A 21,591-nucleotide genomic window follows, 5' to 3' on the forward strand; every position below is an offset into this window, starting at 1 on the left:
TTATAGCTAAAGATGATTTCTTATGTTTATTAAGCTTATATTCCAAAACAATTTGAAAAATCTCCAGCCTTTATTGTGTTAGTGTTTACTGTGCCTATCCGCCTGATGCATTTACCTGGTCCTTTCCAGGCACAGCAGCGACTTGTATACATTCCCTTTGTTTCTCTCTCTCCTCTTCCAATTGCTGTCTTTTCAATCTGTTTTCTGTGGGCTCACTTCGGTTGAGAAAAGGTCAAGAAGGAAACTACTCAGGGACTGAATACCCCAAATACAACCTGATGTTCCCTAAAATGATGCTAGGCTGAGCACTGAGGTCAAGGAAACACAAGAGAAACAGCTTCTAAAACACACATTCTGAAGAAAGGCAGGCCAGCGGCAGTGTGCTTGGGTTGTTTGGAAAGCAGGACCCCCGAGGGGGACAGCATTGGCCGGCTGCTGCCTAGCCATCTCTGTTCATGTATCAATCAATCACAAATAGTTTATTTAAGAAAAAAAAAAAATAAATACCTGAACTTCAGAAGAACCAACAGCATGATAAGGAGGATGGTTTCCTTACTAACTAGAGGTGCGGTATGCGAGACAGGTACCCTGCTGGTGATCCCCCCACCCCTGTATTGGTATAGGGAAGGGTCTAACCAGCTGCTGCTCTGTTCAGCTCAAGAGCCTAATGCAAGTGATATGCTACAGCACCTAAATGCTCTCGAGCAGCACTACAGGAGACATTTTAGCACAGAGACACCTGCAACTGCACACATGAAACACGATGATTTTACCCCACCGGCAGCGCTGCCTCTTGACAATCCTTTCTGCACAAATCAGTGCAGACAACAGCACCAGTGCCACTGCCAGCTATTAAACTCTGTGTAAGTTAACACACAGCCTTGGTCACAGCTTGATAGGATTAACCTAAACAAAGCCTTACACACAAGTGCCGTCAGCAGAGCGTGCTTTCCTAACCCACTGTAAAACTTCGAGTATTAATAAAGCCTGTGGGTACAAAATAAAATAAGAACAGCTGCACCAGTACCTCTCCCTGGGATTACAGAAACACTCCTGAACACCACCAAAGAACTTGAGCCAAGCAAGAAAAAGCAGAAGAGCACCAACAGATCTGCTTGGGCAGTTTGTAGCCAGCAATGCTGTCACCCACTGAGTGTTGCAGTCAGCATCACCACCAGGCTCTGGTGCACCCACACTGCACAACACACACAGGGGACTTACTCCACCTGCCTTAGCTGAATAAGCGTGGTCCCTCACGCCTGGAAGTAGCATAAAAACACTACAGTGTCTACCTTAATCTTGTCTAATTCACTACAGCTCCTATTTAGATCTTGCTCAGTTATCTCCTACAACATACAAATATCCCCTAAAACAAGATTTCTGGATTATTGAACAGAACCAGTTGTATCTTCCAACATCACACATTGCATAAACTCCTCACTTTTTATAAGTAGCTCTTCTTATGGATTCACCTTGTCTGTCTGCAGGTATTTTCATTATAGGTTGCTGGAGTACTGGTCATCAGATCTCTGGTCTTTGACTGTTTTGGATACACAAACATCACCTAGCACACAGACAAACTCACTTTTATAGTTACATTCACACCAGCTTAGGGGATAACCAGCCTCAGTGCAATCCTACCTGCTTATCTTCCTTGCAGCTGCTTGCCCAGATCTACCCACAGAGCTGCTCAGGCACTGGAACCAGAGCAAGCAAGAGAAGCTGGGTTGCTTTAAGCTACTTATAGGGTAGCTGTTTGTTTAGCACATTCATTCTGGATGAAAGAGATTAGAGAGTGATCACATGCAGCTCTGTGGGCAGATTGGGATGATGATCAGCAGCTGGGAATGGGCAGAGAGCTCACCCCCAGCACAGCTGCAGCCAGACAGCATATGTGTCCATAGTATAAATTGCACAGTACTCTCTAGTTGCTGTTTTTATGGCATGTTTCACAACAGATGGAGTAGAGACAGCCTTATTTGTCTACACATTCCAGCATTCATATACAAATACAGCTCCTGGTACAAAGAAAACTACACCCAAAACATGTGAAAAACAACTTTTTTTAAAGAAAAAAAAAAGCCCTGAGAAACACTTGCAGACCCAGCTAGCAAAGGCCACAAACCTGACTGCCTTGGCAACGCAGTTGGGATGCAAAGTACTTCCCTGTGCTTTGTTTGCAGTGCTCGTCTGGTTCTGTTTTCTTTGATTTTAAGGAACCAAGGAAGGTGAAACATGTTGATCAAACTGGGTAGTAAAACAGCTGGAGTACTTAATCGGTTACAGGAGGCTACGCACAGCCCCTGAGGTAGGCTGTGGCCTTGTTAGACAATAAATCTCTGTTGGCTAAATTGCCCATGTGCAATTGCTTGCGTGATCAAAAAGACAGAGGAGTAACTCCAGTAAATCTCAAACTTCATGAGCTATTATTAACACTTTAATCATCAGTACATTGCAGATTGCAAAAGCCAAATCCTTAGCAAGCCAGTATTTCATTATGTATTAATTATTTATTATTTCCATCATTGTTGGTCATCTGAAAAAAACCCACAAAGGCAAAATCAGCACTACAAATTATCTACCAGTATCCTGAAGTTAGCCAGTGAGGTTTGGTCCTTGGCTGTAGGTCCCTCTGTCACCAGGACACTGAGATTTGGGAACACCTATACTTGGCAAGTGTCCACATTAAATGAGTGAACCTCAGCAGGAAAGAAATCCCCCTGCACATCTTGTACAGCATGATACAGCTCAAAAGGCAGTGTAGGTACTGAATTATAATGCTGAACTGTTTTAAACCTTCGCAGCATAAAACCATACCAATACCTTTTACTCCAAACTCTGAAGAAACAGTGCAGGCACACAGCAGAAGCAGAAAAATGAAGCCACATAATTCCATCAGCATTTGCCACCTGCATGAGTGAAGCAGTGCTTCCTCTGGCACTGGGGGAATGCTGGTGAAACTGGTGGGCAACTGCTCTCTGGGGCAGCCCGGGCACTGGCTGCAGCATCTTGCCAGGCTCGGGCTGGGAAGGCACAAGGGTCCTGCCTCCTCTAGCTGGGTGTCGAGCCTCATCCTCTGCTGCAAGCTGCTTCCAATTGCTTTTACCAGAATTGTGCGGGTTGATTGCTAGTCCAAAGGACAGCTCTTTTATTTTCCTTTCTTTAATTCCTATTTCTTTAATAGGCAATATAAGTGAGCCTAAGAATATCTTTATTGCTTGGAAACAGAGTGGTTTTGAGCTTGTCTATCATATCTTCCCATCTTAGCTTTCAATGGGGCAGTACTATCCCCTAGAGAGGTGCTGGCAGCTATCTTCTCTTTCTCCCAAGTGATTCCAAGTGATTAGAGACACCACAGCATTCAGGCATTCATCAGATGGCCATTGATGGCTGGGAAGTTCATCTGAGAAAAAAACAAAAAAACATCAGAAGAGCTCTGTGGTAGCGAAAAAAACCTGATCTCTGGAGAATCACTTATTGGAACGGACAACATGGACACGGGAGCTGGTGCCACCACCAGGGAAGCACCTGGCCATGGTCTGCGTGACCATGCCGCCACTCTGCCGAGCCTGTGGCAGCACTGTTGGGCAAGGGGCTGAGGGGGGACCCACGGGGTGGGTCTCAGAAAGCGCCTTCCTCGGTGCCTTTAGGAGCAGAGGACACAGGCATTACACTTTCTGGATGAAAGTGGTCTGAAATGGTGTAACAGAAAACCCTGCTCACTGCTCTCTGTAACTGCAGATTTGCCTGTGTGGAAATATTTCCTCCTGTATCTACTACTAAAGCTTTATCTCTTTGTCACAGAAAAAGTCAGGTCTTGAGCTCCAATTGTTTACTTATCATTAAAAAAGGAAAGAAGGGGTTGAAATATGGCTGCTGGCATCCAGCCACCATGGGTCCACTTTGCAGAGATATAAATCTTTCAAAATAACAATTTTGATTTGGTGCAACATTGTAGGATTGAAAGATGTCTTTTGAAGCCCACAGCAATCATCCTGACTCACCCGTTGTCTTAGGTTTTACACTGACATTTGGTGACTCAAACCCTCCCTGTGAAAAGCAGGGGTTTTCACATACTACGAGAACTGTTGTATAGCAGTTTCATTTGGCAGTGTAGGGAAGAACGGATTTTTTAGAGGCGGATTTTTACACACAGCCTCGGAAAAAAAGAAAAAAGAGGAGGTTGGAGTCAGCTAAAATGTTAACATGACAGTTCTCCTTCTGTTCCCTGCTTGGAGAAAGCCTGAGCCATGGATTGCCAGAGGATAATGTCACATTGAAAATTGTTTTGTTACTATGACCATATTGCATGAATTGGAGCAGCAAAGAGGAGCAGGCACCGGGGTACCTGAGATGCACCCGGGCTCGGTGGGGCAAGGCCAGGGAGGAGATGCTCGGTGCCCAGGACAGGACCACAACATCTCTGACTGAGACTGGGTGCAGCCTGCCCTTGCACATTGCCAGCAGCTTCCTTTCTTGGAAGAAACTGGGATTTTGTAGCCGTTCAAGTCACCTCTTGCAATTAACCTCACGGGGCTGTGCTGAACCACCAGGAAAGCCCATAGTCATGATCCCTCATAGAAGCTCCAAAACCCAAAGGAAGCTGAGATCTGCCCCCAGAGCCAGGGCCAGAAACAAATGTGTGGCTACTTCCCTATGGGCTACTAAAGCTGGATGTTACAAGTTTTCTTGTCCTGAGGATGGTCATTTTCTCTCTCCAGCATGTGTTGTATGGGGCTCTAATGCCCTGATGAAATGTTTCCTAGTTAGAAAGCTGCGTGAGCATTGCCAGGGAAATGGCAAGGCAATCCAGACAATTATGCGTTAGTAGAGTTTAATCAAAGAAGCCATGGACTGTACTAGCACTGGAAGCATCCTGCAGATGTATTGATTTCCATTATGAAAGCCACATCTGTGTGCTGTAGCATGCAGAGAAACAAAACCAGAGGATTGCGAATCCTGGCTGGAAGATGGTTTGGGATAAGCTTGATAAATCAATGTACAAATAGGCTATTTTATTTTTCAGAAGAAAGCAAAGACAAGCTTTCACTCTTCTACCACTTAGGCTTTTTTCCCTTCAGAAGAAACATACATTTTTGTTTGAAGTGTGTTTCTCTGGTTGGTAACTGCGTGATCAGGGAAGTTCAGCCATTTTATCCTATGAAGTACTTCAGCAATCTGTTAATATTCTTCAGAGCAGGAGCTCAGAGGGTAACCAGGACTGCCGATGTGAATTAGTGCACTGCCACATTTCACATTTTACACAAAGCTGTAATTCTGGGGTAAGATTGTCTACACGCTACAACAGATCTCTCTTTTTCTGTCAAAACATATTTACTTCAGAATATAGCAAATCGTCTACATTGACAATGTGCTTGGTGTTGTGTTTATGTGCATTTAGCAGACCCGTAACATGATAATCCTAACACCAGATCTGTGTGTGGGGGAAAGGGTTGATCAAAGTACTGTATGCAAAGTCTAATGTATTTTATTAATGCCATGTGGCCACTGTAAAAGGCTGTTATGGTATGTGGTGTGCGTGCACAGTTTGCTGTGTACGTTCATAGCTGCAGCTCACACATGGCACTATATGTAAAGCTACATTGTAAACATGCTAAGACTCAAAACCTGCCCTTGTCTTTCTGCTCTCTCCAAGCATGCACTCAAAGCTGCAATGGAACGAAAGGTCCCCTGAGTGGAGAGCCCTGACTTTCCAGGGCAAAATTCCACTTCATTAAAATACTGTGGGTGGTAAGCAGAAATACGATTCAAAAGATGGTGAGGCCATCACTGGCTTCAGAGAGCGAAAGTTTCCCAGCACAGGGAGCAGGCAGCCTTCAAGCCGCAGGATGCTGCTCAGCTGCTCCCAGCTCTTCTGGCTCAGAGATTACAGAGACCTGAAGTGACCACTGGAAAAGAACAGTAATAACAGGTATCTTTTGTGCATGGGTTTTCTTGTTTTGTACATTGACTACATTTCCAGTTTCATGGAGGGTTCCAGATCCATGCAAGTAAATGCAATTGCATTATGGCAATTCACCTGCCCTGTTGTCCCAGCAGCTGTCACAGGACCTTGGGAGCCAGAACCTGCTGAACCACACTGTCTAAAGCTGTTTCTCCATTTGAACACGAGGACTCTCAAACTTCCAGTGGGCTGAGAAATGTGTTTCTCTCCCCATCTGTAATTAAGGAGCAACCAGCTCCCCTCACTTGGGAGAGGGGGCAAAATGTTCTAAACCTGGGCATTTCAAGTGTATTTTTTCCTATTTTCATTGCATTTAAAAAACATTGACTTCCAATGGGAGTGCTGTTCATCACTTGTACTGGATGGAGCTTATAATATCATGATTATTTTTTTTAAATGGGAAACATGCAGCTATGTGACATTTGAATAATTTCTGTCGGTTTATTAACTTGCCCTGCAGCAGACTGCAGGCAGGCACCTTTGCAGTGGCTGAAGGACAAGAGCCCAGCTCCACCTGGGCTGTATGGACACAAACAAGTCTCTGCTCTGAGGAACCTACAGTAGTGCCAGCAAAGAAATTGTAATATAATTTATCCCTCTCTCAAAAGGCTGATTTCTTATAGTAGAAACACTTACGAGAACAAAGCTGTTTCAACTACATTTTCTACTGAAATTTTTTTCTCAGCGACTAGATGAAAGTATTGATGAAAACCAGGGAGACTTTCAGAGAAACGAGGCAATGTGGTCTGCTGTGCCCACATCCACGAGAGACGAGAGCACAGGCTTCCTGCCATGGACTTGAATGTCCTCCCTACCAGGCAATAAACCCTTTTTTGAGATTGTCTCTCCTCTTCCCCACTTTCCAAATAGTTAAAAAGTCTTTGGTTTTGCAGTGTAGAGTAGGGGAGAAAAATTAAAGATAAAAGTCTTCTGCAGGTGCCTAAGCAGTTTCCCACCCATCCAAATTATAATCTGAACAAACAAATGCACACTCAGGTTTCTAGGACCCTAATTTTCAAAGAAAACATTTTCATGTCAACCCCCTTTTTTTAGTACCATAGCAGGTCCTGAACACTGCAGCATTGCAGCCGCATGCCCAGCTGTGCCATTCATGGATGCAGTCTTAGAAACAGCTGATTGCCTCCAGTAGCTGCTTAGGAAACAGGCTGAAAAATCTTCTTTCCATAAAGCAAGACAGACCAGAAACAATGTTTTATTAAAAGAAACGATTGATATTTAGGTATTTGGCATATCCATTAAGCAACTTGAAAGGTCACCCTTTTAAACATTTGTGAACAAAATGCAGGAAGAAAATGTCGCCACATTGTACCTCGCATACCAATAAGAAGAAATTTAAACAATACTAGTCTTTCATTTCAAAAGAGCAAACAGAAAGATTTGTGTTTCTCTTATCTCTAATCCTGACTTCTCTCTCTAGAGATTTGGTCCAATTAGTTATTTCATATTAATCATGGTCTGTGCTGCTCATTTCTTCCTGTAGCAACCTCCCCCAGCCCTGTGTCTGTGCCAAAGGCAATAAAATACAAGTATTACCAGCTCCTATACCTTAGCAAGGACAGTAGGTTGACTACTGAGGAAGATCAAGAGTTACTTCTTAATTTTTCAAACACCCTGCACATAGGGAGATCTGTTTCTGTAATTGCAGGTGTAAATCTGCCCACAGGCTGATCTCTGTTGGGCCAAAACAGCTGGAGTCAGGGCAAATCTCCAGCCATTTTTCAACTGTGGATATTTTTGATGCTACAGTTTACGGGGATGTTTTTCTTATTTTAATATTTGGTGGCTTATCAAATGCTAAAGAAATGTGAGATGCATGCAGTCTTTTTATATGTAGAGTGGGAGATGTTACGATGAAGCTTGTAAAACTATGAATGGCAGATCAAGGGTGAATAGGAAAAACCTAATCATTCATGTAATCCCACAATAAGGAATGTAACATTAAATTATCTATCATCAGTTCTAAAACAAACAAAAGGAAGTACATGTAATTACATTTTGGAACTCATTACTATAGAATGCTTTGAAAAAACACAGTCTGAACGTGTTCAGAAAACAAGTAGGCAAACTCCTGGCAAAATTTGTGCCAATGGGTGCCTAATGCAAAGGTGTAGATATAAGATGTGGAATCTGAGTAAGAACTACTTTATCCTCATCCTCTCCCTTTGATGTTCCCTAATGGCCATTTTCCAAGTCAGGACATTGCAAGACAGACCGTCAGCCTGACCTTATACAGCTCTTCCACAATTTTTCAGTCAAAAGCCCCATGGCTTTACAATATTCCAGGGCACGTAGACTGAAGGCATCATAGTATCACAGAATGGTTTGGGTTGGACAGGACCTTAAAGATCATCTAGATCTAGCCCTAGAAAACAGTTCCTGGAGCTGTTTATAGTTTCTTCCAATGTGCAATTTGATCTTCGTTGCCTCATTAGAAGCAACAGAAATCATATTCAAGCAAAAACCTGGGTCCAAACAACCCTGGCTATATTGCTGGTGGCTGTGCTCTACCTGATAGTGCCACCACACAGGTGGGTCTGTGCCGTGGCAGGGCACTGTGTCCACAGGCAGCTACCACGGTCACACAGCCACAGCACCCGCACAGCCACAGGCCATTAGGTTGTGCATGCGTAGGTCTGTGTGTGGGCTCGGTTCAGCGGGTGCAGGAACCTTTGTGCAGCTGTTTTACACAGCATGCTGCTGTGTATTCACGCAAACATAGGCTGTCGAAAGGGTCACCTTCCACTGTCGTAGCAAATCATGTCTTTGTCTTAAAATCTGCTTGGGCTTTTAAGTTTTGCCTTAACATTTATTAGCGATAAACAACCTCCTCTTGGTTTTAACCCCTCAGCATTAATATGACTCAATTTTATCTAATTTCAGTTGTATTTCAAGTTCTTTGGCAAACAGAAAAGGCTCCAATCACAAAGATTTTGATAGCCAAAGCACGTTTTTTGTTCCTGAGAATTGACAGACCAACAGTGAATGTCAAAGGCACTAAAAATTGTCCAAACTCATAGTCTTTAACTTAGGTACTTAACCCTCTTGACAAGAGTGTACATTAACTCACTGCAGCTTTCACCTCTTCAGTCTTGATGCAAAGGAATTTGCTCAGCCCACATCAGCGGTGGCCAGGCAGGTCTTGATGCTTTACATCAGAGAGCGTACCAGTGTCTGCAGAAGACAAAGCCTGGGAAATCGTTAGCTGCTGCTTTCACTTTATTGTCATCTCTTGTAACTTCATCTAGTAAAGACACCATTTCTAAGTTACATACGATGACAGTGCAACATAACGCAAAACTGGTGGTCAGTAACGAACTGTAAATCCTCAGGGCACACTGTACTGAGATGCTGCACCACTGTCCCATGGCAGTGCCCTCATATTCTTTTCTAGACATGACAAAGGTTTTTAGGGACTTTTGTACTGCACCATCCGCCGAGTTTTTCTATGCCAACTGCAGTCTTTTGGATTTGCTAGATATGAAGCAACATTGGATGGGAGTTAATTTCCTGCCATACTCCTATGTCGCTAGTGGTGATAAGAGTCTAACAGAGGTTAGAAACCAGCATCACTAGAGGAGGGATTCTTCTGTGTTAGGTCATTTGCATATCAGGCCATTAACCCTTTTTTTCCCCATAAATAATTTTTTTTAGCATATTGCATGACCTACAGCATGGGAACATTCCAAAAAGGAGGAAAGAGATGAAGAATGTGCCTTCTTTATACTTTTTGCAGCCCATACCTTTATTCAGTATTCTCATCACAAAGGATATGTAGAAAGATGAAGGTCCCTCAGATTTCACTACATTTATTTATTTATTACCAGTTCTCATGCACTGGGAGGGGAGAGGCGTGAAAAACAAACAAAAGAAAAGAAAACTAACCATACTCTGACCCTCTGGGAATGATAGAATAGGACTGAGCATACACTAGCACTTCATGGATCTCTTGACCACCCTTCTGCGTATACTGTGTGTATGGCCATGACCCTGCCTCCAACCAGCATCCCCATCGCTCCTGCTTGGGCACAGCCCTCCTCAGCATTTGGGAGAAAGCAGGCAGCAAAAGTCTGGGCAGACTCAGAGTTTGCTGCTCAGCTGCTGTCCAGCTGTTTCACGGCAGGCAGATAAAACACAGCTGAAGGTACCCAGTGCCCTTCCCAGCTCTGCCAATCCATTTCTCTATCTGAAAGTGACGGCACATTCTACACTCCTGTAAGGCACATGGCAAGTGCAGTTAAGGTGTGCTATTCCATAAAAATCTCTTAATTCCTGTTCTTCTTCTGGCCTGAAAACATCACAAAGCCACCATTTTCAATGTAACAGTTTCTTCCATCCAGGGATGGGATCACCTCACTTCTTTAAGGTGAGTATAATAATGTTGCATACCCTCACTGCTGTGATTTCACTGCTGGCCCTCGGAATAAGAAGATATGTAAAGAAATCAGGGTTGAGTCTTTTGCATCTCATAGATCGCATTTTGTGTTTAATAAGTTTGACTTCTCTTGAGATTAATTGATAGGCATATCTCTTGAAAGAGCTGTACTACCTTACATCTCCATTTATGCCTTTCAGAAAGCCTGCTTGACAAAGGTATCCTGTTCTCTCTGGGTACGAGAAACACTGTGCCACCTGAGTTCTTATCTATTGCAGTGTTTAGAGAATGCTGTATTCTGTCATCTTCCAGTATATGGTTAATATATGAGATTAGACAATGTTCCCTGTCAAAGCACGTTCGGTTAGATCAACTTTGTCAGTACTACTTAGAACAACAGATCTGATTTAATTGAGAAAGCTCAAAAAGGCAACACTGTACTCCAAAAAAGCCACAATCTGTCCAGTATTCAGCTTTTCTACTAAACTAGTTGAATACACCGATCTTACTCAAAGGTACGTTTGAGGTATAGCTGCACTGGTATTCTCATGGTAAGCCTTTTCAAACAGTCCAGAGAAAAGACGTGCAACTCCTCGGGAGACCCACCCCTGCCCTTAGGACATCACTGCTGGAGCATCTGCTGCTGCTCTGAGATCTGCTAATCAAAATAACTTGAAATATGTCCTGAGTCCCAGGGTGGCCAAAGGTATTTTTAAATGCTTAATTTCTGTTCCCTTGCCCCATTCCCATAAATACCCAGGGGACTTGTTCAGCCACTGCCTCTGTGGGTAAAGGTTTTGACTGAAATTATTGGAGATTCAGGCCTCTCCACACCACGGAGCGGGAAGCTGTCTCTCCAGGGAATTTAGATGATACTCATTTTTACTTATATGTCTTGCTTGTACAAGCAGTCAGATAAGGAAACTCTACTGCAACTATATTAAGTTTTTAAGAAAGGAAAATATTACCAGGTAAAAGACCTACCATTTGCTTATACTGAACTCTGGTCTGTTTCATTCAGTTGCTGTTAACATGACTGCATATAAATATATACATTGTAAAAAAAAAATAAATAAACAATGTACTGCAAATACATCCAACTAACTTCCTATGGTGTCATGCAAATGACATTTCCCCTCTGCATCTTCACACAAAAAGCATTGATTTCCTACTGTCAGAGGCCAGTTCTCATTCAGACCTCAAGTAAAAAGCTAGTCCGTAAGAAAGTCATTTAGCTGAGTGATTCTGCTTTATCTCATTTAGACTTCAGTTATGTGTTCTTTATTAAATAAAATCAAAAATACAGCAAAGACCACCATCAATAACTTACGTCTGTTTGAGAGGGCAACAGGATGAAAACATCTGCCATAATCTTTTTCACCAAGATATTAACATCCCCCATTTCTAAGCTTCACTCATTTGGGTTCATAATATTCACTGTGCTTATATCTTATATATATACATATATATATATGCATATTATATATATATGCATATATATATATATATATATACAGTTAAATGAGATTTTTATTTTCTCCACTAATTATTTTACATGATGGGTTTTTTTCTTTCCAACAAGAAACTGTCATGAGAATTAAATAAATTCCTGTTCTGTGTTTTGTTTACAAGCCTGTAGCTACTTCAGACAACAAGCAAAGATGAGGTACAAGTTGGAGAACATGGACCAGGCATGGCTAAGTTTTAACTTCACTGAATTTTCACTACAACACTAGTTAAGGATTTCTTTCAAGCTTAGCTAGTGGTGCCATGAAACAGCACCAAAATGGCAAGACTGACAAAACATTTTTGTTTCAAGATATAAGAGCAAACCAAACTAGGAAAAAAACAACCAAAGAGAGAGATGCTTTGATGTATTTTCTTCGACCATCTGCAGTTTTCGCTTCTGCATCAGTTTTTTTCCCTTCCTGAAGTGTTAAACAGCTTTTTTTGTGGCTAAACTTCCTGACTTTCCTTCACCTTGCTCCTCTTTATTTCTAAGCAGTTTAGGGTACAGTTTGAATAAGAGGCATTCTTCAATGGATATGAAAGAGTCATTTGATGTAAATATGTTAAGTACACTTGATCTTTTGTGCTCTTTGATTATCCAGAGCTGGATGTTAAATTTGACTTTACTACCTGTCTAATGAGAGCCAAAACATTTCAGTCTGCTCAACAGTTTGAAAATAGCGGAGTCAGGTTCATCACATCCAGGTAAGTGCTGTGACATGGGACGGGCTGGGGGATGCTTGGCCCGACCTCCAGCGCTGCCACCTGCGGGAGGAGGACGCCTGGCTGGATGTCCCCAGCCACGGCCCCTGGGAGGGATGCACCGCTGCCAGCACCACCACGCCTTGCTTTCTTAGGCAGTGACGGTTGTTTCCCATCTCAGAGTATCTTACATAAATCTGATTTTCAGAAGTGCTGGAAACTTCTCGTCTGAATTCATACCTGTCACAGTGCTTATTTGGCATTCAGGTACGGATTAATTTAATAATGCTAGTGATGCTAGAAAAAATTAGGCCTTTAGCTTTTATAAACAAAAACATCTGACTGAAGGTTTGAAGGAAACAAATGAAAAATATTGCAAATATGAGTGAATTTACATCTTTTTATATGAAAAAGCATTCATAAATAACATTTGGTATTATTCTCTGCATTGCTTACACAATAAAAATGAGTAAGGATACACAATTTTAAGGAAAAGCCCTCTGAAGGATGTTTTGGAAATATAAATTAATTATAATTTACAACATTCCTCTATGGTCAGAATTGTTATCCCACCTTTTAAAATAGGAGTTTAATGAACTAATCTAAAGTCCACAATCAGTCTATGCATGGTCAAGAAAAGACTAAGGACTAATGACTTTTCTTAACATAAAATCATCTTTCCTCTACAGCACAGCTCCACAGATTTAAGAAGTGTAACTACGAACAATATATGATGCAGGGTAAATGTCCACGATGGAATCACATGCCTAGGGATACAATTCCAATAACTCTTGCCTTTATGTTGTCTGCCTGGATGCGTACAAGGGAGCATTGCCCTTTCGGCATGTTAACAACATATTTTATTGCTTTTGGAGATAATCAGACCTTAACAGAGCTGTCACATTTCTCTCGCCTTCCAGCAATGAGCACACTTCAGCAGTTCCAATGGGAGAACTCCTCACTGGGACAACTGCTGCTCTTCCCAGCTGTGATCCCAGCCAACAGCATTTCCCGAAAGCTGGTCCCAGCAGTATTAATAACATCGTGCAAGTAGGTATGGAAGGATGTCAAACCCAACAACTTCATTCTGTTTGTGCCTCGCAGAATGGAGCAAATAGATCACCACCTCCAGCAGCCTGTGGCACGTCAGCAGCTTTGGGCTCCTACATGGACTGGGAGGGAGTACAGAGCAGGGAACACATGTCTGGTCACGTGCGGAGTCATGACTGCCCCATGCACACCAGCACTCACCTCTGGAGCATTTCAGAAAGTTTCAGAGGAGTTGAAATCAGGTCACTAGTGTGAATTTTTTTTTTCCAAAAATTTACAGCCTCATTTTTTAACCATATGTAAAAAGAAAAGGCCACTTGCTCAATAATCAGCTCCAAGGGAACATTTATGGAATTGTAATCAGAACAACATAAGCCACATTTTTCTGTGATGAAAATCTAGCGTGTGAGAGCACAGTGTGAAAACCAGTATGTAATCACCAGTTTAGAAGTGGGCACTTATCAGTACAAATGCTGAGATGATTCTAGTAACAAGTGGGGTTTTTTTCCTGATCTGAAGCTACAAATACTTCTTTTAAATACTTTAGTAGAGCCTGGGCATCCAGACAAATTAGTAACAGAAGGCATAAGGGCCTTTCCTGGGTACTAAACCAAAGTCAGTAAAAATAAATACTGCTACTAGATTTATTTTCCACATGGAAATGCCTCACAGTTCAGTCCACAGTAAGCAGACAGCAGTAATGGTTTAAGGTCCCGCTAATGGCTTTGTTCTCTTTCCTGTCAGCTATATGCATAAAGATCTCCACTTTATGGAACTTTATACATTACCCGGGAAATTAGGTGGCAAAAAGATAATACTGTCCAGCCTTGAATTCCCTCCACATCAGGTACTCAACTCCCTTACTTACCCCACCTCTTTCTCCCTACTTGCCTCTGCTCTTAGACCTCATTCACACTCCTCCACATCACCTGTTTGAACTCAATGGTTGAATGATTATTTGCACGCCAAGTTCTGAATCCAAGATAAACAATGCTAATCAAATAACTGCTGTGAAGACAGAGAAATGTACTTTGTGTTACAATGCACTGAATCTTCAAGTTTCTTACCAGTACGTGTCTGCAACACACTCATCAGTTCAATACCAAAAGTAGCAAACATCCCACAGTTCATAAAATTTGACCTTTCCTGATTTATTATTCTCATAATTACCTTTATTAACTAACTGTACTTAAGCACTGTAGCTGCAACAAAATACAATGAAGACTACAGTAAGGCATGTCTGAGTGCAGAGTCCTACGGCACAGTAGTTTATCCTGGAACATATGGACCAGATCTCAACCTCACCCACTTTGTGCTGCCTTAGCAATGTGGACACCTTAAAGAAACCTCCTGCACAGTAAAGCTCACTTAAATTTTTCAGTAGAAACATCACAAATGGCTTTTCCAGTAAACTCAGAGATCACAGAATTGTAGAATCATTTAGGTTGGAAAAGATGTTTAAGATCATCAAGTCCAACCACTAACCCAGCACTGCCAAGTCCACCACTAAACCATGCTCCTCAGCACCACATTTACATGTCTTTTTAATACCCCCAGGTACAGTGATTCCACCACGTCCCTGGGCAGCCTATCCCAGTGCTGGACAACCCTTTCCGTGAAGAAATTCTTCCTACTCCCCCATCTGAACCTCCCCTGGCGCAACTTGAGGCCGTTTCCTCTTGTCCTGTCGCTGGTTACTTGGGAGAAGAGACCGACCCCCCCTGCCCAGCCCCCCTGTCAGGTGGCCGTAGGGAGCCACCAGGCCCCCCAGAGCCGCCCCCTCCCCAGGCCGAGCTCCCCCAGCCGCCCCCCATCAGACCGGAGCCCCAGCCCCTTCCCCAGCCCCCTGCCCATTCCTGGACACGCTCCAGCCCCCCAGCGTCCCCCCTGCAGTGAGGGGCCCAAACCTGAACCCAGGGTTCAAGGTTTGATACTTGTGGTTGAAATATCAGCAAAAAAAAATAATCAAGTAACTGAAAACTGTTTCCCCTTGTTTTGATCTTTCTTGACCATAAAATATTAGAAGGAGGTTAAGTACTTTGCCAGTTTGGGACAAATCAGTCTGGCGTGCTTCATGTAGTCTGTGCAGAGGCAGCATCACAGAAGACTGGCTCATGGCTGAGAGTGACATGTTTCTGCAAATACCATACATGCAATCCTCTGCAGTTTTACAGATATACCATAACAGGCTCTTCTCCTGGGAAACATTCCCATGTTTATTTTACTCCTCCAAGTAAAAAATGTAAATGTCTTTTTTTTCCCCCTACATCTTCTGTCTCTGCTTCTCTGCATTTCGCAGGGCATCTCATTGCAGTGCTGTGGTACCATGGCAGCACCAATCTGTAAGTACAATCCAGCCTGCTCCACATGGAGTGCTAGCCTCAAAAACCACTGGGTATTTCAGGGAAGGAACAGACACCAGAGTGAGCGCTCTGAATTCCCTTATGGCAAAGTAAGAAATCTTCTGGTTTGGAAAGCTAGTGCCTGGGTGCTGCTGGCCCCGGCTCTGGGCACAGCACGGAAAGGTCCCCTCCTCCTCCTCCTCCTCATCAGCAATTTCAGCTGTAAGTGCAGAACTGGAATCCCAGGATTGGGCAATGCAGGGAGAAGCTGAGTTTGTTGGAAATACTTGAAAAATGCTAACCACCCACTTTTTGTCATCACTACTCCCTACCTGCATTCCCTTTGTCCTCTCTGAAGAAGAAAGCCTTTCCCTTAAAGCTCCCAGCCAGCCTACAGGCTTTATTGTGATGGTAAAATACACCACCACAGGTCGCCCCCCTGCAGCCATCCCTGAGCTTACCTCTGATGCTTTTTTGGACCAGATCCCCTGTGGGAAGGTGCCCAGCACCCAGGCAGTCGGGCTCATGGTGACGACAGCACCAACTGAGTGGTCGGCATGTCCCCAGCGTGGGCTGGTGCCTGGAGCTGGGCACATGGCACAGCCCCACTTTGGCAGTCACTCTGCTGCTGCTGCAGGTCAGAAGAAAACTTTTCTTCCGTGGCACAATCCTGTAGCCCACCCGGGTCTGTCCGAAGCTGGGCACTTATGTGTCCTGCAATTAAGAAATAATGGGATTTCTGAAGTGATGCATTTCCATAGGTTTAGTGTCAGCTCTGAAAGGATACAGTCTCCAAAGCATCACTCTGACAAAGCACTGTTTTGATAAACTTTCCTACTTAAGCAGAAGGCTGGTTGGAGACTTGCTCCTCTAGATAGCCTGGAAATGACGAGAATACCATGTGTGCACCCCCAAACCAGCGCAGCCAGGAGCATCAAATGTCACACACGGGCGGTGACAATGCTGCTCGACACATACTCTGAGCAGCTGCTCCTTGTTTCACTTCTCTGGAGGAAGCACAGTCCTGCAGCTCATGCAAGACAGCGGAGAGGGGTCCAGAACCAGGCTTAACTGGCACACAGCCAGTTAGCTGAGGAAAAACACCAAACTCATAAAAAAAAAATAAAAATGTCCCCAACTGTCATTTTTAGGGGTCACAAGTTCTTTCAATCACAATCACTTTCCATCTGAGCAGGAGGAGAGAACAGGACTCAGAAAGAGACCTGCTTATCACCGAGGACAGCAGAGACAAATCAATAAATATCTGTGTCTTTATGAACTCTGGGATCGAGCCTTTTGGCATCGCCCACACATCCACCAGCTACAGACTGCGGTGAGCCAGGGCATCCTACGCATTACTGGAACTGACTCCTAGCAGTCTATTCTGCTTGACTCCAGGACACAGCAGGAAAATGAAAATGCCAAATCCAGGCCAGACTTTCACCATTCAGTCCCTAGCGTCACACAACTCCTCCTATCCAGGCTGGTTACTGCTAAACCAAATAAATAAATAAATCAGGAACAGTTTTATGACCTCACATTAAGTGTCATTGACTCTACATTGAACACCAAAACCAGTTTGTTTTCCCAAGAAAATTTTCAAAAGTTCATGCTTTCAATCAATATGAGCATGAAAACTTTCTAAAGTCTCGTAAGGAATAGGAAAACTACAACCAACAGGTTTTGAGCCAGTGCTACTCCTCCCGTTCTTGAAGCGTGACAAGAAACAGCTCCAAGTTTTTGGTTCTGAGAAAAAAACTGAATTTTAACCTTGGCAGCTTCCTGTGTGGCTGAGCTGAATGACACAACTCTGCACAGTACCATATGAAAACAATGAATGAAAAGGAAATAGAAGAAGCAGCAAAAGTAATTTTCCCATAGCAATGAGACACAAAAGAAGTTAAACTGAAAAGGTGCATGAGACAGACCTCAGAAACCACCACAAACCCCTATCCAGGTCTCTGCACAGATCAAAAGAAATGGGTTTAGTGTCTCTTCTATGAAGCAACAGCTGTAATCTAGGCAAAGAAAACCCCATACAGCTACAAAATTCCGTTTCCTCAAGCTAAAATCCCCAAGACTTTTGTGTGGTTTTGCTCTCTCCTTCCATGACATCTGCACTGGTACCAGTTACGGTTACCAGAGACCATGCTTTCCATTAATATAAGCAACAAACAGCGTATATGGAAGAATAACTCATTATATATAAGGAGTATTTTATTGATACCTCAAAAAAGCACAGGAGATTTTGGACCTACTACTGGGGGTGGGGGGTGTCCCCTCAATGAGAGGGCTGCACTGGTTTCATAATTCCGTTTACTTGATTCAGAGGGGCCCTAGAACCTTGAACACCTGAACAGTGCACTTCCATCACTGCAACCTGCAAAACTGGATTGGAAATAAAGTTACACCTTCCCAGCCATTCAGTCCTGGAGATGTGGTGTGTGGCACCTATTTCACAGCTGGTTTGCACTTCTGGACTTTCCAATCTGTACAAAACCAGAAGGGAACAGAAAAGAAAAGCTCCTTCAGCAGGAGTGTGGGGGCATGGGCGATTGGACGGGAAAGCCTTTTAGAAGCTGCTAAAAGGTTTGTTTACAAAACCAGGAGTGTATTCTGGTTATAAAACCGGGCAGGCATTCACAGGAGGTGATCTCCTGCCTAATCACGCTGCCATCTTTTTGCAGAGAAAGCTGCCGTGCTGCAGATTTCACTTCTCTGTGGCAATGGTTTTTGCAACGCAGTAATCAAAAGATGAAGAAAAATGCTGCATCACTCTGCCTTTTACACTCTCTCCATTATTTACTTACATCATGACTAATTTCTCTACTAGAAATGATGAACGCTACCCGGTCAGAACTTCCCTGTTGCTTGAAATTGCTTCTCAGCCACCTGAAAAGAGAAATTTCAGAGAGAATGGCTTCTATTGCTCAATCCATCTTCAGATGAGAAACCCACCGCCTAATCATTATTTATCTTACCTAGGCAAATCGTAACATCTGTCTGTTTTTTTCTGGTGCTGCAACGAAGAGATGACTGGGCACAGGGACATTCGTTATAAGGAAGGTTGCCTGCATTTAAGAAAAACGAGAATGAAACAAAGAAAAGTCAGCAGCAGGGCAGTATTAACTGGGTTGTTGTTGACACACAGAGGTTCTCACTCTCCCAGGCAGCCTTGATCGATCCTGTAGATGTGAACATAACAGAACTACTCTATTTACTTATAAATACACTGCATTGGGATTTGGATTATTCAGAACACAGTATTTCCTGTTGTGGAATAACATGGGAATTGGGGGGGAGGCTTTTATTTTTCTTATTTTTTTAATAACGCAAGCATCTTCTTTCTGAGGAGGAATCAAATCCAATCTTTTTCTTGTTAGATTTAGGGAAATCTTTAAACAGCAAAGATAACTATAACCTTCAACATGGCCAAAACTCTGAACACTGTGCAGATTTTCCCAGTAGGGAAGGGGCAAATAAACATTTAGCTTTGAAATCCTCAGCTGTCCCTAAATCTACCAGCTTTTTCTCAGAGTGAAACCCTCAGCACCTTTCAAAGGTGGAGCATGGTGATGCACACCCCAAAGAAGATTAATCAAGTGTATAAATTAATTTGCTAAACAGATTATCTTGGTTTCATCCATATTCTACAGCCACAGAAACCTTGCTATCCAGACTCATGAGCAAATTACAGATTTGAAGTATTATGAAGAGTTTTACCAGTATAGCTGTAGTTTATTTTCATGTATGCAATTGTGCCAAAACTCTCCGCTGTGTCTCAGATATAAGAAAACACAGCATTCAGGGCAGGGGAACAGCCATAAGAGCACACAGCAGCATTATTAATAGCATCATTCCAGAGCAGAATTGTATGGAAATTCCCAGAAGACAGTATGTGAAATTCAGATCAAAAATATGAAGTAATATTTGAATGGTAGTGAAGAAAGACCTTACCCAGAGCCTTTATAACAGAAGACAGTTCATACAATTAAATAAAACCTCAAAGCAACACTGCAGGCCTTTCAGCGTTTGGAGATGCAGTGAACTCCCGACAGCTTCTCCGGGTAGATGCTCATGTCAGTCCCGGCAGAAAGCATAACCTCCATTTTCAGCTATTTCTCTCTTTCAGAGTTCATAAGCATGCTCTTTTAATAAAAGTTAAAAGCAGTGCATAAATTAGGTACTTTTTCTTAAAAGGATGGGGCTGCTTTTAAACTGCAGGCATATGTTACATCAGAGGAAGTTAACTTCAGAAGTCTCAGAGCAGTATGAAATGGTTGCCAGCAAGAGAGGCTGATTTATTCATGCTCTGCAATGAGTTTATGCAATGACAGAAGTTGTTCCTCTCCTTTTGCTCCACGCTACACAATCTGCCTTGACACTTGACCAGTCAAAAGTCCATTAAGAGGTGCTTCATTATTGATACAGCAAATTGTTTTAAGATTAAGTCAATTATATATGCTCAGCCAAAAACTATTGCAGCATCCCATAAGCATCTCTCCCGAACAGCCTTCCTGCCATTGCCTTCTCTCCAGAAACAACCACAGCCAGTCAGCAAGGACATACATGTAAATAAGCAATTTGTTATATAGTGTAAATACCTTCAGTTTAATGCTTTGGTGTGTTATTTTTAATATAGGGAAGTAACTGCACACAAAACGTTGTTCAATGCTTGGCAGTATTTTGGACCATTAGACACAAAGCCTCGTGTAACAGCTGCTGTATTTTTTCTTTTATGGTCAAGATTTTTTTCCATGTGGTTGAGGTTTGCTTGCATGGACTTTATTTTTCTACTCTGAATCCACTGTTTGCCTCCACTGAGGTTAATAACGCTATTTTAGGTTAATATCACTATTTTAATCACACCACATGTACTCACCAGCCTAGGGGGATACTCCCTGATTTATTGTTTTTTCTCTTTTCTCCATAAAATGTTTCATCAGTTCTGATGGTGCAAAAGGTACATCAGAAGCCAGAACTGCAGTTAGCACGTTATCACACCTCCCGTTCCCTGGGGTGAAGTCCAAGTATTGATTCCAGAGGGTTTGTGACAGATTTTGTGACTCTCGCTGAAGTCAAATGAAGACCCAGAAGGACTTAGCTGGCCCAGGACTTCAGTGGACAACTTCCATCAAACTTCTTAACAGGACTAGTTACATTTTTAAGGTGCCTTTGCCTCCAGCTGCAGTGAACGGCCCCAGGCTGGAGCACCCAGCTGAGGAACACGCTCGGTGTGGAGGTGAGCTTCACCTTCTTGCAGGTAGGTCAACTTGGGCTCGATCGGGGCACATTTGGCAAGTACCTGTGCAAGCAGCAAACATTTTCACGTAAACCCATGTATTTATAAGGATGTTGTTCATCAGATGCTGTGCTTCTGCAAGAGGAACACATAAATTCCATTTATTTGCCTACTATTTACTCCTATTTGGATAGGAGTAAAGTGGCTGTCTGGCATACCTGCATTTTGCAAGTGCAAGAGGCTAATAAGAGGGTGCAGGCCAGAAAATAGCAGAAGGGAGAATTTATAACCTGTATGGTAAAGGATAAGCTGAGCAAGGAAAAAAAAAAAAGAACTAGGAAGAAAGTAAAATAAAAAGGTAGCACAAGAAAGTCTGCCTGAACAAGGG

At 42.9% G+C, this 21,591-nt stretch overlaps 1 long non-coding RNA gene across 6 annotated transcripts in view; it reads right to left on the bottom strand.

Annotated features, from left to right (window-relative positions):
• LOC119152641 overlaps nucleotides 1–21,370 on the bottom strand; it is a 51,851-nt gene extending 30,481 nt beyond the window's left edge. For 5 of the 6 annotated variants that reach the window (XR_005105828.1, XR_005105826.1, XR_005105829.1 and 2 more), the window contains exons 1-4: nucleotides 20,844–21,370; nucleotides 18,943–19,032; nucleotides 18,772–18,853; nucleotides 16,423–16,675 (exon numbers count right to left, since the gene is read on the bottom strand). This is a non-coding gene — a long non-coding RNA (uncharacterized LOC119152641). The remainder of the gene's footprint in view (nucleotides 1–16,422; nucleotides 16,676–18,771; nucleotides 18,854–18,942; nucleotides 19,033–20,843) is intronic. The other variant, XR_005105830.1, reaches the window with a different exon arrangement.
• Nucleotides 21,371–21,591: the final 221 nt, after the last annotated feature.

This window comes from Falco rusticolus, chromosome 8 (genome assembly GCF_015220075.1).
Source record: "Falco rusticolus isolate bFalRus1 chromosome 8, bFalRus1.pri, whole genome shotgun sequence".
NCBI classification, from domain to species: domain Eukaryota; kingdom Metazoa; phylum Chordata; class Aves; order Falconiformes; family Falconidae; genus Falco; species Falco rusticolus.